Source organism: Nicotiana tabacum, chromosome 21, assembly GCF_000715075.1.
Source record: "Nicotiana tabacum cultivar K326 chromosome 21, ASM71507v2, whole genome shotgun sequence".
Lineage (NCBI taxonomy): Eukaryota > Viridiplantae > Streptophyta > Magnoliopsida > Solanales > Solanaceae > Nicotiana > Nicotiana tabacum.
Window position 1 is genome coordinate 86,912,902 of NC_134100.1, and position 18,182 is coordinate 86,931,083.

Here is an 18,182-nt window from a genome sequence, read left to right on the forward strand (position 1 = left end):
ACTGTCACGACCCAATTTCCCCCTCCGTGTGATGTCATGACGGCACCTAGTCTCTACAACTAGGTAAGCCTAACATTTTGCGGAATATTGAAATAAAAATATAAATTTAATCAATTATTCAAAAATACACAACAAATCCCAAAAGTCGGAACATCGTGAATCACAAACGACAGAAGGAAAAATCTAGTGTCTCTATACATCAGAATCTAACAATGAAAAATAGAGAAGATAATAGATATGAGAAAGAGTAGAAGGGGACTCCGAGGTCTGCGGACGCGGCAGATATACCTTGAAGTCTCCAAAACTATCCCGGCTCACTGATAGTGCGGCTGATAAGGTGTACCCGGATCTGCACACGAAAAATATGTGCAGAGAGTAGCATGAGTATACCACAATCGGTACCTAGTAAGTGCCAAGCCTAACCTCGATCGAGTAGTGACGAGGTCAGGTCAAGGCCCTACTGGTAAATATATAATAAAACAATATAGAGTATAACGCCGCAATAAAATAAAGGCTGAAATTTAACAACAATGAAATCATAGAAGGTAACAGCTTAGTACACAGAAACACAACAGGAGATTTCCCGAGATACCATCTCGTAGTCCCAAACGTAAATGTGCAGGGGGATCTCCCGGAATACCGTTCCGTAGTCCCAGAGTAAATGTGCAGGAGGATCTCCCGGAATACCGTTCCGTAGTCCCAAAGTAAATATGCAAGACATGGGGATCTCCCGGAATACCGTTCTGTAGTCCCAAAGTAAATATGCAGTACAGGGGGATCTCCTGGAATACCGTTCCGTAGTCCCAAAGTAAATATGCAGCGCGAATGATAGAAATACAACTACATCACGAAGTTCTTACAATTTAGACTAAGTACCAGTCAGGGAAGAAGCAGAAAATTCACTAAGCATGCTGCACATAATTCACATAAATAATTAAGACACGTAGACATGTTGTATTAGACTAAACATGATAGCTACACATATTGGAATAACTCAATTAAGAATGAGAATAGATTAATACTCATTAAAATGGTATAACTCAAAATAATAGCAAAACATGTTGTTGCTCGATAAGAAAATCGGGTTTTACCACAACTAGCCCGTGTACGTACTCGTCAGCTCACGTACACATCGCTCACATAACACAATGGTTCCAAATCTTAAGGAAATTTCCCTCCCACAAAGTTAGGCAAGCCACTTACCTCGAACCAAGCTCAATCAATCAGTCACAATGCCTTTCCCACGAATATCCGGCTCTGAATGGCCCAAATCTATCCAAAAGCAGTTACATATCATAAATACAACAATAATAGACTCATCTAATTAATGAAATCAACACTTTAACAAAAATTTCGAAATTGACTCAAAACTTGCCCGTGGGACCCATGTCTCGGAATCAGGTAAAAGTTACAAAATAGGAACGCCCATTCCACCAAGAGTCTAACCATACCAAAATTACTAAATTCCGATACCAAATGGACCTCCAAATCCACAAATCAAACTTCCAAATCTCTAACCTTCAACTTCCAATTTTCACCTTAAATACACACTAACTAGGTGGGAAAATACATGGCAAAGTAAGATTATTGATCAAAAATAAGCACAAGTGACTTACCTCAAGAAATGCCTCGAAAATGCTCTCAAACATCGCCCTAAACCGAGTTTGCAAAGTCAAAAATGACAAAAATCATGAAGCCCTTTGATTTTAACCACTGCCCAGGTATTTCCGCACCTGCGGAACCTGGACTCGCACCTGCGGATGCGCTTGTGCGGAAATTGTGCGCATCTGCACAATTCACTTGCCCCCTTTTCCTTCGCACCTACGATGAAAGGGTCGCATCTGCGCGTGCGCGCCTGCAGAATTTCCTTCCGCTTCTGCGGACCTTGCGCACCTGCTAAGACCCCTAATGCATCTGCGGGCATCGCAGATGCGGAAAATACCTCGCACCTGCGACCCCTGGCACTCCTTCATTTTCCCGCTTCTGCGCCAATTTACTCGCACCTGTGGGCAGACTTGCGCAGGTGTGATTACAGCAGAACCAGCAAAAACACCAGATTTTCCTAAGTCCAATTTCATTCCGTTAAGCATCTGAAACACACCTAAGGCCCCCGGGACCTCAACCAAACCTACCAACCAATCCTATAACACGATACGAACTTAGTCGAGCCTTCAAACTACATCGAACAACACCAAAAATCATGAATTAAGCACAGATTCAAGCTAAGAACTTAGAATTTTTCAAATTCTACAAACAACGCCGAACCACTCCAAATCTAGTCCGAATTACCTCAAATTTTACACACAGGTCACAAATGACACTACGAACCAACAGCCACTTTCGAAAATCCATTCCGAGCTCGATATCAAAATTTCCACTATCGACCGAAATCGCCGAAAAATCTAACTTTCGCCAATTAAAGCCTAAATCTACTACACCTCCAAAACACATTTTCGGATGCACTCCTAAGCTCAAAATCACTCAACGGAGCTAACGGAGTTGACGAAATTCTATTCCGGATCCGTCTTCACACAGTTCTGACTACGGTCCAAATTCTAAGACTTGAGCTCTCATTTAGGAACTAAGTATCCCAAAACACTCCGAAACTCAAAACCAATCATCACGGCAAGTCACAATAGCTGAAATATATATGGGGAAAGCAGATATTAGGGTATCGGGACTCTAATTCTCAAAATGACCGGTCGGGTCGTTACATCCTCCCCCTCTTAAAATAATCGTTCGTCCTCGAACGAGTATAAAGACATACCTGAAAGTGTGAAAAGATGAGGGTACTGGCTGCGCATATCCTGCTCGGCCTTCCAAGTTGCCTCCTCGACCAGTTGTCCCCTCCATTGATCCTTCACAGAAGAAATGTTCTTTGAACTTAGCCTTCTGACCTGCCTGTCTAAAATAGCCAATGGCTCCTCAACATATGATAGATCCTTGTCCAATTGAACTGAGCTAAAATTCAACACATGGGACGGATCGTCGTGATACTTTCGGAGCATAGAAACATGGAATACCGGATGAACTCCTGCTAGACTGGGAGGCAAGGCAAGCTCATAAGCAACCTCCCCAACTCGACGCAACACCTCAAATGGACCAATGAACCTTGGGCTCAGCTTGCCCTTCTTTCCAAACCTCATAACACCCTTCATAGGCGAAACTCGGAGCAAGACTCGCTCTCCAACCATGATTGCCACATCGCGAACCTTCCGGTCAGCATAAATCTTCTGTCTGGACTGGGCTGTGCCAAGTCTATCCTGAATCACCTTCACTTTTTCCAAGGCATCCTGAACCAAGTCCGTACCTAATAATTTGGCCTCACCGGGTTCGAACCAACCCACTGGGGACCGACACCGCCTACCATACAGAGCCTCATACGGTGCCATCTGAATGCTGGACTGATAACTGTTATTGTACGCAAACTCCGCAAGTGGCAAGAACTGGTCCCAAGCACCCCCAAAATCTATCACACACGCACATAGCATATTCTTTAATATCTGAATAGTGCGCTCGGACTGCCCGTCCGTCTGAGGGTAAAATGATGTGCTCAACTCAACCCTAGTACCCAACTCATGCTGTACAGCTCTCCAGAATCGTGATTTAAACTGTGTACCTCGGTAAGAGATAATGGATACCGGTACGCCATGAAGCCTGACGATCTCACAGATGTAGATTCGAGCTAGCTGCTCGGAAGAATAGGTAGTCATCACAGGAATTAAATGAGCCGACTTGGTCAACCTATCCACAATCACCCAAACTGCATCAAACCTCCGTTGAATCCGTGGGAGTCCAACAACGAAATCCATAGTGATCTGCTCCCATTTCCACTACGGAATCTCTAACTTCTGAAGCAATCCACCTGGACACTGATGCTCATATTTTACCTGCTGGCAATTCAGACATCGAGCCACATACTCTACTATGTTCTTCTTCATTCTCCTCCACCAGTAATGTTGTTTCAAGTCCTGATACATATTTGCAACACCCGAATGAATAGAGTACCGCGAACTGTGAGACTCCTGGAGAATCAACTCACGCAAACCATCCACATTGGACATACATAGCCTGCCATGCATCCTCAATACACTATCATCTCCAATAGTGACCTCATTTGCATCACTGTGCTGGACTGTGTCCTTAAGGACAAGCAGATGGGGGTCATCATACTGACGTTCCCTAATACGATCATAAAGAGAATACCGAGAGACCACACAAGCCAATACTCGATTCGGCTCAGAAATATCCAATCTCACAAACTGGTTGGCTAAGTCCTGAATATCCAACGCTAATGGCCTCTCTACTGCTAGTAGATATGCTAAACTCCCCAAACTCTCTGCCCGGCGACTCAAAGCATCGGCCACCACATTGGCCTTCCCAGGGTGGTACAAAATAGTGATATCATAATCCTTAAGTAGCTCCAACCACCTCCGCTGACATAAGTTAAGATATTTCTGCTTAAACAGATGATGCAAACTCCGATGATCGGTGTAAATCTCACAAGGAACATCGTACAAATAATGCCTCCATATCTTCAAGTCATGAACAATAGCTGCTAACTCAAGGTCGTGGACAGGATAGTTCTTTTCGTGCACCTTCAGTTGTCTGGACGCATAGGAAATCGCCTTACCGTCCTGCATCAACACCGTGCCGAGACCAATCCGTGATGCATCACAATATACAGTATAAGACCCCGAACCTGTAGGTAATACCAATACTTGGGTTGTAGTCAAACCTATCTTGAGCTTCTGAAAGCTCTTCTCACATTCCTTTATCCACCTGAACGGAGCACCCTTCTGGGTCAGCCTGGTCATAGGTGCTGCAATAGATGAGAATCCCTCTACAAAGCGATGGTAATACCCTGCCAAACCAGAAAACTCCGGATCTCTGTAGTTGGGGACGGTCTGGGCCAACTCTGCACTGTTTCAATCTTCTTTGGATCCACCTGGATCCCCTCACTCGATACTATATGACCCAAGAATGCCATTGAGTCTAGCCAATACTCACACTTTGAAAATTTTGCATATAACTTCTTTTCTCTCAAGGTCTGAAGTGCAGTCCTCAGGTGCTGCTCATGATCCTCTCGACTCCGGGAGTATATCAGAATGTCGTCAATAAACACAATGACGAATGAGTCAAGATAGGGCCAAAACACACTGTGCATCAAGTGCATAAAAGTTGATGGGCATTGGTCAGCCCAAAATACATCACAAGAAACTCAAAGTGACCATATCTGGTCCTGAAAGCAGTCTTCGAGATATCCGGCTCCCGAATCTTCAATTGATGATAACCTGAACGTAAGTCAATCTTGGAAAACACTCTGGCACCCTGTAACTGATCAAATAAGTCATCAATACGAGGCAATGGATACCTGTTCTTCACTGTGACTTTGTTCAACTGGCGATAATCAATACACATCCGCATAGAACCTTCCTTCTTCTTCACAAATAAGACAGGAGCACCCCAAGGTGACACACTGGGCCGAATGAAGACTTTATCAAGCAATTCCTATAACTTCTCCTTCAAATCCTTCAATTCAGGAGGAGCCATATGATATGGAGGAATAGAGATGGGCTGAGTGCCTGGAAACAAATCAATGCCAAAATCAATATCTCTACCAGAAGATCAGTTGGAAACACATCTGGAAAGTCCTTCACTACTAGAACTGACTCAACTGTAGGGGTATCAATACTGACATCTCTCACATAAGCTAGATACGTGTCACACCCCTTCTCAACCATTCGTTGAGCTTTAAGAAAAGAAATAACTCTGCTGGGAGTATACTTCTCCACCCTAATCGCGGTAAACCTGGCATAGCCAGTGTCACGGTTTTAGCATGACAATCAAGAATAACATAATGGGGTGACAACCAGTCCATGCCCAAAATAATATCAAAGTCCACCATGCTGAGCAATAATAAATCGGCTATGATCTCAAAACCACTAAGACCAATCAAACACGACCGATACACGCGGTCCACAACAAGAGAATCTCCTACAAGAGTAGATACATAAATAGGGGAACTCAAAGAATCTCGAGCTACGCCCAAATACAGAGCAAAATAAGAGGACACAGAAGAATATATAGAGCCTGGGTCAAATAATACCGATGCATCTCTATGACAGACCGGAAAAATACCTGTAATGACAGAATCAGAAGCAACTACCTCTGTACAAGCAGGAAGTGCATAATATCTGGCCTGGCCTCCCCCTCTAGGGCGACCTCTACCTCCCCGACCTCCATCTCAAGCTGGTTGAGCAGGTGGGGTGGCAGTTGGTGCTGTAATCATAGCCTGAGGACCAGGTGGAGCACGTTGTGGCTGAAAAGTCTGTGGAGGTGCACCCCTCTTAATCCTGGGGCAATCCCTCACCATGTGGCGAGTGTCGCCATACTCAAAATAAGCTCTAGGAGGGCATGGCTGCTATGACTGGCTCGGGCCAGGTCTGCTGAATTGGCCGGTAGGAACACCCCATGCAGGAGGCACACTAAATATTGGCGGTGCATAATAAGGCTCCTGGGGTCTAGAAGGAGCTGGAACACCGCTGGAGGCTGGAAGAGCTGAATGAATGGGGAGGCTCATATAACCCCTACCATGGCGAGCTGCTAGGGCACGAGCTCCAAAATAATAACCAGCCTCTCGAGACCTCTTGCCTCCCTTTCGTCTCTATCCCGGTTAAACATGCCCTCGAATCTCCTGGCAATACCCACAACCTGCTGATAAGAAATATCCATCTCCAATTCCCTAGCCATACTACTCCGGATGCTAGGATGGAGACCTTCAATAAACCGTCGAACCCTCTCTCGAACTGTGGCAACTAAGGCCGGTGCATGTCGGGCCAAATCACTGAAGCGAACTGCATACTCTGACACAGTCATAGCACCCTGGTGCAGCTGCTCAAACTCTGCGCGCCATGAGTCCCTGAGGCTTTGAGGGACATACTCTCTCAAAAACATGTTCGAGAACTGAGTCCATGTAAGTGAAGCTGCCTCAGCCGGACTACACAACTCATAAGCACACCACCACTGATAAGCTGCTCCTCTAAGCTGGAATGTAGTAAAAGAAACACTGCTCGTCTCCGCTATGCCCATAGTACGGAGAATACGATGACACTCCTCCAGAAAACCCTAAGCATCATCTGTAGCCAATCCGCTGAAGGTAGGTGGGTGGTACTTTTTGTACCTCTCAAGTCTAAGCCGTTCTGCCTCAAAAGCTGCTGCCCTAACCTCGGGCTGAGCTGGAGCTACCGGCTGCATTGGTACCATCTCTGGAACCTGGTCGACCTGAGCTCGCTGCTCTGGAGTACCGACGATGGGAGTCTGTGCTTGTGCTCCTCCCCCGGCCTGAGATGTGGCAGGAGCAAGTGGAATCAATCCAGTCTGAGCTAAAGTGCTGAACATGCTCAGAAACTCGGCTAGAGTCTCCTGAAGGGCTGGTGCAGCAACAGGTATCTCAGGTGTCTGTCCTCCAGCTTGAGCTACTGGGGGCTCCTCTGTAGCAGCTCGTGCGGGTGCTCTAGCTGCACCACGTGGATGTCATCAGCCTCTCGCGGCTCTAGCAAGGGGAGCGGGTGTCTGTTCATCAAATCTGCTTGTACGTTTCCTCACCATCTGTGAGAGAATAGAATACAGAAATTTAGAATCTTTGAAGTCAACAATTTCCGCACGACAAGGAATCAAAGTAGTGAAATTTTCCTAACAGTTCCATAGCCTCCCGAAGATAAGTACAGACATCTCCATACCGATCCGCGAGACTTTAATAAACATGTTTGTAACTCACGACACCTACGAACCTAGAGCTCTGATACCAACTTGTCACGACCCAATTTTCCCCTCCGTGTGACGTCGTGACGGCACCTAATTTCTACAACTAGGTAAGCCTAACATTTTGCGGAATATTGAAATAAAAATATAAATTTAACCAATTATTCATAAATACACAATAAATTCCAAAACCCGGAACATCGTGAATCACAAACTACAGAAGGAAAAATCTAGTGTCTCTATACATCATAATCTAACAAGGAAAAATACAGAAGATAATGGACATGAGAAAGAGTAGAAGAGGACTCCGAGGTCTGCGAACGCGGCAGATATACCTTGAAGTCTCCAAAGCTGTCCCGGCTCACTAATAGTGCGGCTAATAAGGTGCACCCGGATCTGCACACAAAAAATATGTGTAAAGAATAGCATGAGTACACCACAATCGGTACCCAGTAAGTGCCAAGCCTAACCTTGGTCGAGTAGTGACGAGGTCAGGTCAAGGCCCTACTAGTAAATATATAATAAAATAACATAGAGTGTAATACCGCAATAAAATAAAGGCTGAAATTTAACAATAATAAAATCAGATAAGGTAACAGCTTAGTACACAGAAACACAACAGGGGATCTCCCAAGATACCGTCTTGTAGTCCCAAACGTAAATGTGCAGGAGGATCTCCCGGAATACCGTTCCGTAGTCCCAAAGTAAATGTGCATGGGGGATCTCCCGGAATACCGTTCCGTAGTCCCAAAATAAATGTGCAGGGGGATCTGCCGGAATACCATTCCGTAGTCCCAAAGTAAATATGCAAGACATGGGGATCTCCCGGAATACCGTTCCGTAGTCCCAAAGTAAATGTGCATGGGGAATCTCCCGGAATACCGTTCCGTAGTCCCAAAGTAAATGTCCAGAGGGATATCCCGGAATATCATTCCGTAGTCCCAAAGTAAATATGCACAACATGGGGATCTCCCGGAAAACCGTTACATAGTCACAAAGTAAATATACAGTACAGGGGGATCTCCTGAAATACCGTTCCGTAGTCCGAAAGTAAATATGCAGCGCGGATGATAGAAATACAACTACATCACGAAGTTCTTACAATTTAGACTAAGTACCAGTCAGGGAAGAAGCAGGAAATTCATTAAGCATGCTGCACATAATTCACATAAAAAATTAAGACACGTAGACATGTTGTATTAGACTAAACATGATAGCTACACATATTGGAATAACTCAATTAAGAATGAGAATAGATTAGTACTCATTAAAATGGTATAACTCAAAATAACAGGAAAACATGTTGCTGCTCGGTAAGAATATCTAGTTTTACCACAACTAGCCCGTGTACGTACTCGTCACCTCACGTACACGGTGCTCACATATCACAATAGTTCCAAATCTTAAGGGGATTTTCCCCACACAAAGTTAGGCAAGCCACTTACCTCGAACCAAGCTCAATCAATCGGTCACAATGCCTTTCCCACGAATATCCGGCTCTGAATGGCCCAAATCTAGCCAAAAGCAATTACATATCATAAATACAATAATAATAGACTCATCTAATTAATGAAATTAACACTTTAAAAAAAATTCCGAAATTAACTCAAATATTGCCCGTGAGGCCCATGACTCAGAATCAGGTAAACGTTACAAAATAGGAACGCCCATTCCACCACGAGTCTAACCATACCAAAATTATTAAATTCCGATACCAAATGGTCCTCCAAATCCACAAATCAAACTTCCAAATCCCCAGCTTCCAACTTTCAATTTTCACCTTAAATATACACTAACTAGGTGGGAAAATACATGGCAAAGCAAGATTATTGATCAAAAATAAGCACAAGGGACTTACCTCAAGAAATACCTCGAAACTGCTCTCAAAAATCGCCCTAAACCGAGTTTTCAAAGTCAAAAATAATAAAAATCACGAAGCCCTTCGGTTTTAACCACTGCTCAGGTATTTCCGCGCCTGTGGCGCATCTGCGCAATTCACTTGCCCCCTCTGCATTCGCACCTTCGATGAAAGGGTCGCATCTGCGCGTGCGCGCTTGCGGAATTCCCTTCCGCTTCTGCGGACCATGCGCACCTGGGAAGACCCCTAACGCATCTGCGGGCATCGCAGATGCGGAAAACACCTCGCACCTGCGACCCCTGGCATTCCTCCATTTTTTCGCTTCTGCGCCAATTTGCTCGCACATGCGGGTAGACTTGCGCAGGTGTGATTACAGCAGAACCAGCAAAAATACCAGATTTTTCTAAGTCTAATTTCATTTCGTTAAGCATCCGAAACACACCCGAGGCTCCCGGGACCTCAACCAAACCTACCAACTAATCCTATAACACTATACGAACTTAGTCGAGCCTTTAAACCATATCGAACAACACTAAAAATCATGAGTTAAGCATGGATTCAAGCTTAAGAACTTATAATTTTCCAAATTCTACAAATGACGCCGAACCACATCAAATCTAGTCCGAATTACCTCAAATTTTACACACAGGTCACAAATGACACTACGAACCTACAGTCACTTTCGGAAATCCATTCCGAGCTCGATATCAAAATTTTCACTATCGGCTGAAATCGCAGAAAAATCTAACTTTCGCCAATTCAAGCCTAAATCTACTATAGACCTCCAAAACATATTCTGGATGCGCTCCTAAGCTCAAAATCACTCAACGGAGCTAACGGAGTCGACGGAATTTTATTTCGGATCCGTTTTCACACAGTTCCGACTACGTTCCAAATTCTAAGACTTAAACTCTCATTTAGGGACTAAGTGTCTCAAAACACTCCGAAACTCAAAACCAATTATCCCAGCAAGTCATAATAGCAGAAATAGATATGGGAAAATCAAATATTAGGGGATCGGGGATCTAATTCTCAAAACGACCGACCGGGTCGTTACATTAACTTTTCAAATTTATTAAATAACAGAAGATTTTTGAAGGACTTAGTAATAAAATAATTCCAGATTAACTTTTCAAATTTATATTACTATACTTGAATACTTGAAATTATACTAATACTAAATTGTAGTAAATTTACTTTTCAACAGTAGAGAATTAAATAGTCAAAGAAACAGAGCAAAAACTCCAGATTATCAACTTCATCACATTAAAAAACAAAAAAGGTAGAACATGTAATGCACAATATGGAGAAACTCGATTTCCAACTTCATAACATTAAAAAACAGAAAAGGTAGAACATATTATTACCTATATGTGATATACTTTCAATTTACATTGAATATCTTTTCAAAACATATCTGGAGAAATTGAATTATTAAATGCCCTTCCAGTTATTGTATAACCTTAAACCTCTATGTAGTTCCCTATTGAATTACAGAGAGTAGAGTTGGTCTATGTAATGACCACATATAGGATGACCAATAATTATGTCATATCACTAATTACTAACTCAAACACATAAAGCATCAAATTTAAATTTGCAACTTAAGAAACGGAGAGCAAAACGAATGAGTAAGAAAATAAATTATTTTTAATATCTTTTTATCTTGTAGAACCAATTAAATCGAGAATGTAGTATCTGAATTAAAACGATCCGGTACTTCCCACAGACGGACAACCTGAACTTTAAACTTCCATTGCATCTTCGAAATTGTTACATCCTTGATGAAATCAATGTGAGTAGCCATTTTTTGCATAAGCCGTATGTTTTCTTTAAATCTTGATAGCAGTAGGAAGATTAGAATTGAAGTACATGTATTAGTGGAAGAAATATAAATATGCAGTTTTGAGCGGTTATTACCGAGTATAGTGGATTTCAATCGTGAGTGTCAATCATTATTATAGTTGAGGACACTCTAACTATCGTGGTTTTACATAAATAATATAGGGCAAGTGGAAGGTAAACGTGATTTTACGGAGATAATTTAGGGCAAGTGGAAGGTAAAAGGTTTTTAAATAATATTGTGGATTAAAAGGTTTAATTTTAATAAAAAATTAAAAATTCTGAAATTTCTCGTAGAATGTTGTACGGCAGTTTTATTCCTAACAAAGGTAAATTGTAGCTCCTATTTTTTGGGGGGATTGTCCTAAAGTGCCAAGTGGCATATTATGATGATGCCACTTGGCTTAATGAGGTTGCTTCTTCCTCTCTTTTTAATTATAGATAGATATAGATTTTATTTTCGTTTTTTATTATAAAATATTTTATTTTATTATTTTATAGATATTTAAATTTAAAAATAATAACCAATAACTAATTATTAACTACTTATGTCATGTGTCTTTTGTTTATGATGCCACTTAGCTTAAGGGGAGGGTTTTTCCTCTCCTTTTAATAATATATAGATTTATTTTTTGTTTTTTATTATAAAATATTTTATTTTATTATTTTATAGATATTTAAATTCAAAAACAACAACCAATAACTAATTATTAACTACTTAGGTCATGTGGCTTTTTTTTATGATGCCACTTGGCTTAAGGAGAGGATTTTTACTCTTCTTTTAATAATATATAGATAGATTGTTTTTTCGTTTTTTATTATAAAATATTTTATTTTATTATTTTATAGATATTTAAATTCAAAAACAATAACCAATAACAAATTATTAACTACTTATGTCATATGGCTTTTTTTAATGATGCTACTTGGCTTAAGGAGAGGGTTTTTTCCTCTCCTTTTAATAATATATAGATATAGATATGGATTATGCAGTTTCTCTGGTCTTATATATTAGTTGTTTTGGCAAATTTGTTTCAAAATATATGAGTGTTTTTTATATTATATATATAGAATAGGTGAAAGAAAATTGTTACCAAACTCCATGTTAACTGGAATTTACTACGTCACCAAATCTACAAACGCTCAACTGACTAGCGCACTTTATCTGGACAAATGACTGGTAAATTTCATTAATGGACATTCATGTTAAGCTTTGTAATATTATTCTTTTCTCTTCAACACAAAAGTTATTTTATTATTTCCTAGTTAACAGAAATATAAAAATAACCCGAAAATACAAATTTTAGCCGGAAAACTGACATGGCTATCCTAATCCTCGAATTAATTTTATTAAAATTTTACACAAAGTCATCTTCTATTTTGAATGAACAACTTAGTCGTTGCAGCTAGCAAGCTGTGATCATGACAAAAATTGCTGCTTATTTGAATTACTGCTCAAACTAAATGCAAAAGTTGCTGCTCATATCTGAATTCACTTTCAAAATCATCAATTGATGTATAAAAAGTTAACAAACTAAACTCATACTTGAATTCACTGATAAAATACGCCCATTAAGCAACATCAGCCTAAAAAAAAATACTACTTAATTAATAAGCAAAATAAATAGTAAAGAGTGCATCACACAGTTGCAAATTGTAGACCTCATCAATTGCAACTGTAGTGACATATTCAGTCATGATTCTTCTCTTCACACTCATGCCTCTTTTAGAAACACCACAGTAAGAATTCCGACCAAAATTTACGTCTTTCATTTCAATTAAAGGTTGTTAATCCATTTTACTAATTTATTAGATGATTAGGATAACCATGTCAGTTTTCTGGCCAAAATTTGCATTTCTCGGTCACCTTTATATTTTTGTTAATTAGACTATACTAAAATGACTTTTATGTTAACAAAACAAAAAAAATATTTGTATTACAAAGCTTAACTTGAATGGCTATTAGTGAAATTTACCCGACAAATGACAAGCGAATTGTGAAACGAGTGTCCCATGGAATAATTATAAATTGCTCTGTAAGAAATATAAATTATAGAGAAAGTATATAAAGGTGTAAAAGAAGATATCATTGCAAGGTTAATCCGTAAATCTAATCAGTTTATATTTCAGAAGACATTGAAATACTACCCCAAACCTTTAAAAAAAAAAGAAAAAAAAAGAGGTTGGAGGGGTATGAAAAGATGGATTTGAAATTCAAGATACATTTTGCATTATTGGTGTTGCTAAGAATCTCAGACCGGAGTTTTTGATATACACTCACGTCTCTCTATAATACTATTTCTATATAATAGTCATTCAATATAAAAGCTAAGTTTTTTTTCGGAACCGATTTTTATGTTAGTTATAATATATGTACTCTATAACAACATTTCACTATAACAGCCAAAGAATATCAGAACAAACGAAATTATTATAGAGAGGTTTGACTGTAACTAAATATCTAAATGTGGTGTCAATAACAATGCATGTATTAGTGAGGTAATTCATGCATTTCTTTTCTCGTTATATGGTGAATGTGAGGCGGTTCAATTGAATCCTTTTGTCCAAAAATTATATTGCGTAAAAAGGGCGAACTTAAATTCATCTGCTTATATACGAATAGGTTCAATCTTAGGTGTGACTTACTTGTATTTTTCTGAATCCACTTATTAAAGTTCCTGATTCTTCAACTAGGTCTAGCGGTAAAAGAGTTGACAGAAAATCATGGGAGATCACGATTCAAACTTTACATGTGTTGTGAATAGAGGTTTCAAAATTGGTCCAGGAAAACATGACTCGTCCAACCCGTCTATTTATTGAACTCAACCCATCATAACCTATTTATTTATTGAACTCAATCCATCTTGACCTAAGCCATCTAAAGTTGGGTTGATTTTTAGTTCAAATTGATCCATAAGTAATTTTGTCAAAACATCTAAGAAGTAATTTTTTTTATATGTTATATATGACCATAACAAAAGAAAAAAAGCCTTATTTAGTAATTAAACAATTCATAAGAAAACAAGTACATTAAATTTTGGTAAGAGTTGTGCGGGTCGGGCTATGACCCAAATTTTAGCTTATCTTGACCCAGTTCATCTCAACCCAAGTAACTTTTGAGCGAGTAAATGATCCTTTCATTTATTAATTTAGCTAATTTTGACCCATCCAAAATCAGTCCAACCCACCCATTTGACATTCTTAATTGTGGATGTAACATTTATCGAGTAAAATAGTTTTCCAGTATTTATGATGATAGACGTACCATGTACCCAATAAAATAATCGAAATGCACACAAAACTACTTGACTAACTTCTGGACTTGATTGTAAATAGGGATAAAAGTGGAAGTGAATGTAAAACAACAAAACCTTAAAAAAAAAAACTTTATGGTTTTAAAGGTAAACCCCTCGTTATTTCCGAAGCGATTGTCCAGATCTGTAATGGACACACGACCGCTGACCTGTAATGCAAATGCAGGCACCCTTGATATGGTGTGCAGGTTAGTTAACTAAACCTACTCACCTTAGCTTTTTTAAGTATGTAAAAGGGTCAGAAATGTCCTTTAATGTATTAGAAATGGCTAAAAAATATTTTTCTTTTATCTATGAGTTCAAATTTGTTCTTAATATTATTTTTAGGCTTAAAAATACCCCTCTCTTAACGGAAAGATGACATGGCATTGATGAACATTTTAACATTAAGGGCAAATTTGAACACATAGGTGGAAGGAGGGCATTTTTGAGCCATTTCTAATACGTTAAGGGCATTTCTGACCCTTTTCCGTTTTAATTAAACATGTAGCACTTATTTAGTCTGGAAAAAAGTGATTTTATTTTACTAAAAACTGAAAAAAAATAAAAATATTTTTTTTCCAGTTTTTACAAAAAAAACTGCTTTAAAAAGCTGAAAAATATTTTCTAAAACAATATTTTTGTAAAAACTAAAAAAAAAATTGAAAAGCAATTTTCTAAAGCAATGTTTTTGTAAAAGCTAAAAAAAAACATTTCCTCTTCTTCTTTCCTTATTTGTCCATATGCTTTCTGAGTTCATTTTTTTTATATATTTTAGGTCCTCTAATGAGTTAGTATATCAAAACTGAAATATTTTCGTTTTTTCAGTTTTTAGTAAAAAAAAATTTACTTTTTTCCAGACTAAATAAATGCTACACGTTTAATTAAAATGTCATTTTTCCAGAACTCAGAAAGCCAATCTATTCCTAAATAAATGCTACATGTTTAACTAAATAAATGCTACATGTTTAACTAAATAAATGCTACATTTTACGAGACTAATGAATTCTTTTTTACTAAAAACTAAAAAAAACGAAAATATTTCAGTTTTGATATACTGACTCATTAGAAGAACTAAAATATAAAAAAAACATGAACTCATAAAGCATATGGACAAACAAGGAAGGAAGAAGAAGAGGAAATATTTTTTTTCAGCTTTTACAAAAACATTACTTTAGAAAATTATTTTTCTATTTTTTTTCCAGTTTTTATAAAAATATTGTTTTAGAAAATATTTTTCAGCTTTTTTAAAGCAGTTTTTTTGTAAAAACTGGAAAAAAAATATTTTTATTTTTTTCAGTTTTTAGTAAAAAAAATTCACTTTTTTCGGACTAAATAAATGCTACATGTTTAATTAAAACGGAAAAGGGTCAGAAATGTCCTTAACGTATTAGAAATGACTCAAAAATGCCCTCCTTCCACTTATATGTTCAAATTTGCCCTTAATGTTAAAATGCTCATCAATGCCATGTCATCTTTCCGTTAAGAGAGGGGTATTTTTAAGCCTAAAAATAACATTAAAGACAAATTTAAACCCATAGGTGGAAGGAGGACATTTTTGAGTCATTTCTAATACGTTAAGGGCATTCTGACCCTTTTCCGTTTTAAGTATAATGTTAAAGATTTGGAAGTGGACGACAGAGAAGCAGTAACTTTTAGGAGTAGTAAGTAATTATAAGGTGGTAAACAATTTTCTCTTCAGATGTAAGTAATTAGTATGGAAATAGAAAGTCGTATGCCAAAACAGTGAAAGAAGAAAGCCTTTAAAAAATATTTTAGGTGCTTTAAAAAATATTTTAGTTGCCTTAACAACGCTTGTACAGTCCATTACTCTTTTTCTATAGAAGGTTTTACCTTGTAAAAGACTCACAATCAGGTACGTTGGAAAATGTTAACATCCAAGTAAATTTTCTAGGTGTTTTGTTTAGTCCAGAGGTGACACTTTATTAACATCAAAATTGGCTAGCAAAATTAAATTTCACAAACTCTAACATCCAACATCCACAAAAGCAAAAAGGACAATGACTCAAAAAAGAAAAGAAAAGGAGAAAACGGAGAAGCAACGGCCACCCACGTATACACACAGTGTTTTTCTCAAAAATACTTTGTTTCAAATAGCAAAACGTTAACATTCAACTAATTCTCAAACATGTCCGTAAAAAGATAAAACAGAGAAGCAAAAAATAAAAAATACTAAATAAACCAACAACCAATATATATATATATATATATATATATATATATATATATATATATATATATATATATATACTGTTATACCCACATATAACGATCAGTTTAATCCCATAAGTGGGGTCTGGAGAGTATAGTGTGTACGCAGACCTTACCTCCAGTGGCGGAGCCACCTTATAGGAAGGGGTGTAATGACACCCCTTCACGGAAAAAATATACTGTGTAGCTAGATAAAAAAATAAATTATATATATATATATATATGTATTATGTATTGACTCCCCTTAATTTTCTGATATGTTTACTTTTATATATTTTGACACTCCTTAAAGAAAATTGTGATTCCGCCACTGCTTACCCCCACCTCCATTGGCTCTACATTTCCAGTAGACCGTTGGCTCACAACAACCTTCAGGGAACAATAAAAAAACCAATTCAAACCAATTCACTATAACAATAGTGCTATATATCATCGTAATAGATGAACAAATATACGTAGAGACTAACGAATACCTGCGAAAAGAGCAAAACTTGCGGCAACCAAAAAGAGAGACCAGACCCGTAAGGAATATTGTTTGTAGGCGTAGTTTTTTTCAATCCAAAGAAACGTTAGAAAACAATGTTTTCTCTATTCTTGTTTTCTCTCTAGGCTCTCGGCGCACATTATGCTAATGTACGCCGTTTGAGAATCTGGCGAGAAAGCGAGGCCGGCCAAAACGAGATCCACTCGTGACGTCGGAGAAGCAATAAGCGCAACAATAATAGCAGATACATTAGCCAAAGGTAATACACAACATGTAACTACTCCGATTGGCAGTCAATTTCAACTTAGCTTACAGAAATTGGGATCTTCAAACACAACAACAAGACCGGCGAAATGGCTAAACCTAAGTGCAATCCAGATGAATGTGGCATCGTCATCCTGTGAAGGCACACCAGTGAACAAAGTAGAGGAAAATACAAAGGCCAATGGGGAAATTTCAGAGACAGCCAAAAAACAATGGAGCAATACCAGCGGAGGACACAACCAGACCACAGCCGGCAAATGCAGAGCCACCTCCACCGAGAAAACCATGGGTAAATCTTTTTGCAGGTAATAGATCTTCAGAAAATGGTATGGCACTCTCTTATATCCCGCCAGAGATAATTAATAGTAATATTGTGGTGAAATTGGATAATGATGAAATTGACAATCAAATTAAGAAGTGGCAGTGTGCCCTAATTGTCTATGTA